We start from the raw sequence: 10,589 nt of genomic DNA on the forward strand, positions 1-10,589 counted from the left end.
TCTTGACAGGTCAAGTGTCAAGATGGAAAAGGTGTCATAAAGTTGCACAACGAAAGCTATCAGCCACAAAACTAGCAGCCAGATGTTTGCTCATTTTGTAGAGTGACTATTCAGTTTTCTGGATCTACTTAAGTCTCAGTCATCCCGATCTTCGGAGCGTAACTTCACCAAACTGTGCACCGTTACTCTGAGGCACAGGTCCCTTTATAAATACCAGTCCCAAACTAGCCTTTAGAGGTGTGAAAACATTTTGCAGCCTTCGGCCCCGGAGACAACATGCCTACCGCAGACAAATGACACAGCAACAAGCCGTGACCCCCCGTCCTAAAACAGCCTTAGTTCCATCCCAGCGGTCGGCTGCCGTCCTGGGAGGTCACCAGAATGCCAGTCATTCATTCGGGCCCCAGCCTATGTGCCCCCAGCAAATAGCTGTGCTCCTTTGCTGCTGAGGCTGCACATAGCATGTGATCTGATGGCTGGCTTTGGCTAGCGGCACCGTGGAAAGAGAGAGAGAGAAGCTCTGTGTCTGTATACGGGCTCAGAAAATGTACCAGGGGCTTTCCATGGTGCAGAAACAGTGAATGTGGGTTGGGATGGAGACTGTGTGTGTGTGTGTGTGTAAGGGGGGGAGGGGGGGGGGGGGGGGGGTAAGGATAAATTGAACAAGTCAATGTTTCACCTGCAGATGTAAATGTAACTTCATTATAATATGGTTACACTTCTGAAATGTCCTACACTGAGAACATGCCCTGCTGTTGGCAACACATCTATAATGCATACCAGACATGTGCACTCCTACAACTGTCATTCTGATGTTGTGCAATACTCCATGGTTACATTGTGCAATCTTACACACTAATCCGTGACGCTCTGAAGAGTCACTGGATACGCTCTGCATACCTCACCAAATATCAACCCAACTAAACACCTCTGGGAGATCTGGAAATGACGTCTGAGACAGAGCTAACTACCATCCACCATTATCAAAAGAGCAAATCTGGAAATTGATTTTTCACTCATCTGTATAGTTTTTTCTTCGTTTTTTTTTGTTATTTAATTTATAACATTGATTGTTGATCTTATTAGTTAATGTATGTGTCTATATGTTCTAAAGCACTTTGAAATCAGGGTTTGTTGTACGTGCTATGTGAATTAACATTACGATTATTGCTTTATTTGATTTCAGAATAATTTCAGAATACTTCTACAACCCTGATTTGACCTTTTAAGACACAGACTCGTTTATTACTCGTGTTATTTATGTATTTACTTTAATGACTTCCGTTCAATACTAGAGCAAGACACAATACATTGGCATGGCCGATATCGATTCATGTTGGCTTAAGTGGGAGGGATCCTTGTGAAGGAAGTTTATTTTCAAATTGTAGTCATCTCTCAAATATCAATATTGGCTTTGATCCAGTATTGGTCAGACTCTTCTTTCATACCATACATGATTTATACATTTAGACATGTCAAAGCAATAACTACTATCATTATTATGTATCGCTCCATTCCTTTCTACCTCTTAATTATTTTTTCAATTTTAGACAACTTTTTGTCTTGTTTTTTTTAATTTTGATAAAGTGTTTTCTTTATTATTTTGTATTTTCCATGGATCTTAACTTTTTTTATTTATTAAAAATAATGTGTATTTCTCATCTCTGAAACCAAACTTTTTGGTGTTATGTCAGTAAATGCTATGTACCTAGTTTTTCTGTAAAAAATAAATAATGGAGCTTGCTATTTTAGCTGTCTGTCACATACCTCAACTTGATTGACACTAGGGAGTAGTTTCTGCCCATTATCTTACAGAAGATTTCCAGCTTCTGTGTTACTGCCAGTAACTGACGATGATTCAGCTGTGAGATATGTAAATGGCTGCAACTGAAGGCCTGCATGTGTTTGTTGACACATAGAGACACTATTGTGTCGACTAAAAGAAGGGCATTGTCTTATTATGCACAGACTGTCTATTTTTAAGGCTGGGCAGGGGGAGCCAGGGGAAAATGTCTATTCTGAGACTAATTCAAATAGCCACTGATACCGCATGAAAGAAAAAAAACATTTGACTCGCTTTAAAGTTAATGAACAGTCACATTGTGCATTTATCCAGATAGATAACGCCGCCAGTGGATCAGCTGTCTGCACTGTATATGTTCTTGGATAACAGACAGACCGAATATCATTGCATCTCTCTCTCTCTCTATCGATATTTACTTATTACATCCAAACACAACTAACCCAATTCATGCCATGTAAAAATGGTTTTGTAACTAAAAGAAGTAACTATGACTAACAACTGTGATAACTGATTTTGTTTTATTCTGTGTGACACATGAGAAGATTTTTTTACACTCCGCTTTGGAGTTATCTGATCTATTTTTTTCCAATGCCCCACATGTTCAGCATAGTAACACAGCTCCAGTTACATTACATTTGCTACACTAGCTTGCATCTATTCAGAACAAATCCATTCAATGTGCAGAAATTGATCATGACATTGTAGTTTCCAAACACACCTTATGACACTGAGGTCAGTATTGTACCAAGATGACCATATCTCAACTCAAAAGCCTGGTAGAAATCAATAGTTGTGAATAAAAATATAGAAACGAACGGTCACCCAAATACTGACTATGATGATTTTGTTTTTATTCTTGGTCAATTTGACTATGTGAGTTCCCTAGAATAGATACTTGCTCCTGGGAAGACATTCACAAGACAAAAGTTACTCACAAAAAATATTCTCCAGTGAATGACAGTGAATTAATAAAACACGACTGATAAGATTGTGCAGGATAATGTTTGCAGGCAATCTCATTAGAGACGCACTCCGACCTGATGCAACAACACCAGAGATGAAAGATAAGATATTGGGCAACTGAAAAAATGCAGTGTTTACTAGTTTAGATTGACATGCCTTACACAGGCCAGCAATCACAGAGATTGATGAAAGATAGGCCATTTTTTCCCTGTCAATATCAAATAGATTATTTAAAAAAAAAAGGAACATGGTAAATAAATAGTCTAGTAAATATATATATATATACATAACTACTACCTGCATGTGAATGTTCCAGTGCAACGCGGCCTGGGCCTGTGTTTTCAAACATTCCATAGGTCTGAGAAGTTTCCTCAATCACTGCTAAGCTAAAACTCCCTGATAGATGGACATTTTTAGGTGTAGTTAGGAGCTCTCTGAGAGTCGTCTCAGAATGTTTGTGAATATAGCTCCAGGTGTTTTACATTGAAAAGTGTTTGAGGAGTTAAATCAGCTATAGTTGTTTTTTTGGACACTTTTTGGGGGGCAGAGAAAGAAGATGAGAAAACGTATCACCTCATTAAGGTAATATAGCAAACATGTTAGTAGTGTACACATCCAGTGGACACGGAGCACGCACGTTCAAGTACGCTTTGGTTAAATCCAGGTAAAAGGTCCGTCTCAAAAGAGATGGAACTCATTGGCTGAAACGCAATAGCAGAACCCACCAGCTATCGTCTGACAATGATTTTGCAGTTTATTGTTTAAAAAAGTTCTTGTAAACTGGCAACTTGTAAAATAATAACGTAGCACACATTGTCTCTCAACTTTAACTCTGATCTTGAATCTTAAGTTGCTAATCGGGGAGTAAACAATGAGCAGAGCACAGAAAAGGAAGTCTTGGTCCGGATATCTGCTTGCTACACCGGAACCCCCGAAATATAGCCCTTTGTCTGCAGAGTTACCCGTCATGAGACTGAAAGCTGATGTGTTCCTACATTGCTTTAACTGTTTCTGTCTGCTGTTTGGTGCGGGTCAGTTAGTGTACAGTTTGGTTTTGGAGATTTTTCTCTCTTTTTTTTTATGAAAGCTGTTGGCAATGAGGTGACACTGAACTAGCAGTTAAGCTGCAGGCCGCGAAACCAAAACAATCATCAGAAAGATCCTAAAAATGCTCTGCTGACAATTGCTTCTCTATATGGGTTTGTCACTATGAGCGACCCCTTTAGTCAGTTGACCCACTGGTCAATAGTGCAAGCTTTAAAGTGCTGCTTTGTACATTTTGAGAGAACAAATAACACATTCCTCCTCTCACATACAAACTTGCATTAATATGTAATAAAACACACCCTTTCATAATTCAGTAGATCAAGTATTTCTGCTGCTGCAGCTTTAATTGGTCTGGAATGACCATGCAGCTTTTGGTGGCTAATGTTAGCACAATATAAGCACATTTTACATTTTACATATTGCTCTATCACACACATTACTGGAACACTTTGCTGACTTTATGACTCTTTTCCACTTGTGCTACTGTTACAATAGCTTTGCATATTAGCATAATGCTATCCATTGGTTTAGCTGTTGTCCAGTGAAAGTTCATAGTTTTACATAAATGCTTTGTTTGAGGAAACTTTACTGGCTTAATCTTCCGTAAACTATGCAAAATGTCGGAAAAAGAAGGACAAACATCTGCCGTACTGAAATTATTGGCTGTATCTGCGTCACCACTGTCCAGTTCACAGTTCGCAGAGGGGTGGTCGACATCTGCTGACCTCCATTCCTCCTTCTATAATTCCCACTCGGGACGGGGCAGTGATCACAGGAGACGATGTTAACGCCGCTGTCCCAAAGGAAGAATGCAAACACCAGAGAAGCTCTTCCAAGAATTCCCAGTTGAGGACATTTCTGGAATGTCCTAACGAGGTTTGTCCGCTGTGTTTACAGTTCCAGCCCAATGGCAACCCTGCAATCTGGCCTGCCAGCGTATCATTATCTGGCCTCCTCGCGGGACACAGAGAGAGTTAGAGGAGTTTTCTTCTCCCTAAGCAAAGGTTTAGATGTTTGTCTACAGAGCTAACCTTATTACTCTAAACAGCAGGGGAAAGACAGACAGAAGCGACCACAGATCGTCACTTCAGGAGTTTTATTAAATTGCTGTAAATCACAATAAATGAATGATGTCTAGACAAATAAAGAGATGCTGGGTAGCCGCTGTCATGTCAGATTATTCTTGCTGCATTGCGATGACTCAGTGGCTTCATTCTTGGCTGCGCGGTAAAAGAGAAAAGGCATTTATTCATTGTAAAGCCAAGCAAAGTGATCATTATCTTTGACTCGCGCCTCGTGTCGGGTTACAGTTTGAGCATCATTCACACCAGGAAGGTAAACTGGCCCTTAAATTTCACTAAAAGTGGAAACTTCATGTCAGGAGAGAGAAGAGGGGGGTAGACGTTTCTTGGCAGAATGGGAAGAGCATGTGACACAGCTGTGTGTGTGTGTGTGTGTGTGTGTGTGTGTGTGTGTGTGTGTGTGTGTGTGTGTGTGTGTGTGTGTGTGTGTGTGTGTGTTTGTGTGTGTTGGCAGTGGGTTCACCCCCAGCTAACAGTATGTTCTGATCTACTTGTAAGATCAGAAACACAAATAAGAACTCAACAGACCCCTCTTATGTAACATGGGAATGTTGGACCCGGACCATCTCACCAAATCAAAACGTTACAAAGGAAACAGAAGTTGCAATCTCAATTATGTTATGGTAAAACTTCTCAGATGTGAAGCAGGAAAACTTCACTTATTGTAATAATTTAGAAGTTTTTGTTTGCTTATTTAGATCCCCTAATCATTTACTTAAAGTAAAATTAGCAATAACACAATGCAAAAATACTCCATCAGTATATAAGTATTATGTGCAAAATATACTTAATACTTACAAAAGTTATATTGGCCCCTCTTGGAGTGTTACATTTATATATATATATATATATATATATATATATATATATATATATATATATATATATATATATATATATATATATATATATGTAACTGGATTGTTATTGTTTATGAAATAATTTTTAAACAGCATTTCATATTGTATAACATTTGTTGGACAACTTAAGGCAGTATAACATAAAACAAATATGTCATATTTTGTGAATTTGATAATATCATATTATTTGAATATCTTCCCTGCAAAGTAACAAGCAACTAGCTGTTAAATGAATGCAGTGGTGTTCAAACTACTCCTATGTACAGGTGTTGGGTAGAAATGCTGCATGTATTAAATAATGTATATATGTATAAAGACAAAACAACACCATAACTCAAAACCCTGTATTGTACAAAATGTAGCCCCATGAAATATTATCACCATTCAGAATAAAGCAACTTAACAAGCAATACAAGTGGGTTGGATATCTCTCTCCATCAATATCACATATTTTAAGAGCAAAACACATTCTATATTCTGTATAAAGTGGCAATACAAATTACCCTTGACTGACCTTATCTGACGTTTTTATGTAGGCTGCATTTTAGTTATGATGAGTCATTATTTTTTTTTAAAAGACAGTGCAGTGTAGTTGAACTTTAAATATTCAAAAACACTTAAGAAAAAATAGGAATAAAACTTTAGTTACTGGAAACAACGTTAGGTATAGTGCCATGGGCTCAGAGTTACTCAGAGCATTTCCTTATTCTGCTGTGAAACTTGTGCTAAGACAATGGAGGGCCTCTCGCCATTTCCTGCCCACAACAATGCAATAAAGAGCTGAGGGTCCCTGACTGGAGGTGGTGCAGGCTTCACCTCACTAGAAACCCTCAGAACATCGGTTGCACAGCAGGAACACAAACTGGACAGCTGCCCGCACGTATGGAATGATAAAAAAAAAGTGGAGAGAGGATGCCCAAAGCGTGGGAATTTCACCTATCATAGTTTTCCAAAGAATTCCAGGCCCGTGACCAACAGAGTCGTAACAGGATGTGTGTGTGTGTGTGTGTGTGTGTGTGTGTGTGTATGTTCGAGGAATGTAACCTTCACACAGACACAGAAAAGTGCGTCTCACTAATGCTATTTTAACTCTTGCTTTCTCACTTTCCAAATATTTAACTGACGTCTGAGAAACACTCAGTCTCCCAAAATAAATTAAAATGTATTCATCAGCCTGATGAAGCAGTGTGTCAGGGACATAAACTAGGTTGTCATGTTGAAAGTATTAATTTTAGTTCCATAACAATAACTACATTAGCATTTTTCCAGAGGGTGACCTTCTTGGACCAGTTTCTCGGCAAAGCCCCACGCCCGTGGGTTTTGTTGCCGTTGGACGGAGCCAGGCTAGCTGTTGCTGTTTCCCCATTTCCAGTCTTTATGCTAAGATAAGCTAACCACTGCTGCTACATGTTCATCTAACTATTGGAGTAAAAAGCAAGAGGGCATAATTTCCCAAAATGTCAACCTATTTCATTAAAACAGCCTCAGACAAGAGGGTGTACATGATCTAGTAATATCTTGAGGCCTGACACAAGACATTACTAATATTCTTGATAGCCTCTGTGACATGGCTGCCTCAATGGACATCATATAGGAATGCAGTGCAGCGGGAAATGAGATATATGAGATAAGATAGAAGATATGGTGAGATGAGGGAGATGATGACCAAGAATCAGACCAACAGCAAACTTTATAGTTATACCAAATGCCTGTGTGATTTCACACAAGATTGTTTGCACTCAGAACTCTAAATGCTATTACTCATGTTTTGAGGAAATGGATGGATAGAGTGACCATGTTTTAATTATAGTTCAATCAAAAGATCGACGGAAAGCAGCGGTCCACAGAAAAACTGTTTGCATATGGCAGGTATCGTCCATGTGAAGTTATTTTACTTAAATCCGTAACACAAGAGGGGAGAAATACTCGACTGCAAGTAAAGGTCCTGCATTCATGATCGTTTAAAAGTAAAATTACTTCTGCTAAGACAGTTAAATGGCCTAATTCAGAGTGTACTTCCATTTGTATTACTGATGCATCCATGTGTATGCAGCATTTTAAGTCTTAAAATACAGTATTTCCCACTGAGATGTAATAGCCTAGAATCAAAAAGTAGCCTACGATGTAAATGGCCAAGTACAGTAGAGGACAAGCTAAATTGAGTGAAGTACTTGAATAACCTTTTTTACTTCCCAGCACTGCTCTGTAAAGATAAGATTTATTTTGGACATAGTTCTGACAATAGTTTTTGTTCTGGTAAAACACTTGTAATTCCTACACACACGTTGTTTTGAAAGAGGAAATACTTCCTCTTATCACATTGTGAGGGCTGCTTGAGTTGAGTGAAATACTGCATAAATGAGTGTTTCAATACGTCCATCACAGATGGACGCCACCTAGTGGTGAGAAGATGTTGGCCTCTTTTTCTTTCTGAAAAGAGAAGTTTTTCCATGTGTTCTCTCATGTGGTATGCAACTAGAACAAGAAAGCGGTGTGATAGTTAAGCAGGAGTCAGGATTGAAACCTTCACAGGAAAAGAAAATCAGATGTTTTTGCAAAATATACCCCTTAGCCAGAATGAGAAAAAACATTAGAACTGCAATTTGGACACAAATAAAGACGTTAAGATGTCTGTGTGTAGCAGTGCTAACTTCCTGATAATTACGTACACTTTTAGACTTAATATGTCAGATTTTTCTTTTCTCATTGCATCTCCCTCATGTTTTAGAGTCTCTCTGTCAGTGCTGTTGCCTTCCCTGCGAGGACACAGAGCCCTCAACTATGTAGGATGTTTCATGAGCCATTTAGAAAGTGGATTCATAAACAAACAAGACACACTTGCACAGAAACACACACACACACACACACACACACACACACACACACACACACACACACACACACACACACACACACACACACACACACACACACATACACACTGGAACATGTTTCTCATCCTCTGTTTTGGGCCTGAAGGAGCTGACAACCATAGCAACCAAATACCGAGGGGAGAAAAATCTGCTTGGCCGAGCTCCATCCCTCTGGCAGTCATGCTAAAACTCTTGAATCCCATGACAAAAACAACATTCCACATCTAAGTGATAGTCTTCAAGGAATTCCTGTTAAACAGAGGCATTTCTCAGCGTGCATACCTCATCATATTAAAACCATCTGGTGTAACGTGTGAATGCGAATTCTTCATCAGATCCACACAGTCCGAGGGGCCCTTTATTTGTCTTTGTGCACATGTGGAAGTTTGCATTGTCTCTTTTATTTGCCGTGAGACACTGAGACACTGTGACAGTGTGTTACAGCCTGGGTCCTGATTGCAAACTGTGAACCAGTGAGTTCACCATCTCCTCCAACACTGCCTTTCTTCGAGATATATGATCATTCACTCACACAAAAACAGCTCAGACATATGAACAGTACATAAATGCATGACTTGGTTTCCAAAGTGACAGTATGGGATGATGCCAATTTTATGAAGTGGATATATTTCAGTTTGTTAGGTCATGTAATTGAAAGTTAAAAAGAGATCTTAGCCCTCCGACATCAGTGCAGCAACGCTGGTAACGCAAGCAACCCCATCACTAAAGCATGCCTTGCATTATCATAGACTATACAAAAAGTGGACGTAGTCACCATGACGTCACCCGTTGGCTTGTTGGACTGCTTACTGCAACCAAACACTGTATAAGATATTTTTAGGTGAGAAAAATTGTTTCCAATTAACTTGCATGAATTGAAAACACACTTTGAAAGGGTTGGAGACAAAAACAGAGCTCCAAGACCGCACAATTACATGGTACTGACCTGTCAATCCCAAAGTGACCACGCCCTAAATAAAACCCTATTTCCCTCTAAATGGGACCATAATTTACTAAATGAGCATTGTGCTGTGTTGAAGAATAATTTAAACTAGCAATTCAGAACCTAAACTTATGGTCATAATATTTAGTGAGATAATGAATCAAGTCAGAAGTAGACACATCTTCTCATAGAGTTATTTTTGCAACCAGAGGAGTCCCACCCAGTAGAGAAAATGCAAGTTTAAGACACTTCCGCATTGGCTTCACTTTTCAGAAACGGAGGTTTCCGCCTGTGCACAATTAATATCAATAATATCAATGTATGCAATAGTGTCATGTAGAAGGCGTGAGCTTTGTTTATTTAGTTTCACACATGGTGCAAGATCCTGAGTAAAATAAGTTTCTACAAACTAACACAGTTATTATTCCAACACAGGAGTGCTGGTTGCACTGGACTGAATAGCAACTTGGAGGCAACAGGGTACATACACATTGCACAGGGCGAGAGATAGCGGGTCAGAGAGGGGCCTGCAACAGGTCCATTTGGCCTGCAACAGCTTCATCTGGTCGTTACGGTTAGAAGCCCCGACATTTTTCAAATAGATGACTTAAGTATATGGACTCCTTCTGTACCTGTAGTGTGTTGCTGCTAGAAAGTCATCAAAGACACTGGTAGGTCAGAAACATTTTACTCATCTGTGCATGACTTTGTATATTATTTAAAACCTTAAAAAAAAAAAAAAATCACAAATTCAATTTTCAAACCAATCTAACGGTAGTTATATGGACCACAAGTATGTATTTTAGTCTGTGAATAATGAGTTCAGTTATCACTTTTGTTATTACATGAACTCACATTCATCTGAGCACATTTGTTAAATCCGCCATTTGAAAAGAAAATATAAAGAAATGTTAAAATATTTAAGCAAATAATATCATGTTCTACCACTAAAAGTTTACTTCAGGTAAGCCAGGAAATAAGAAAACAGTGTATTCAGTAACCTCCATTTATTTGTCT

Source organism: Taurulus bubalis (assembly GCF_910589615.1).
Source record: "Taurulus bubalis genome assembly, chromosome: 1".
NCBI lineage: Eukaryota > Metazoa > Chordata > Actinopteri > Perciformes > Cottidae > Taurulus > Taurulus bubalis.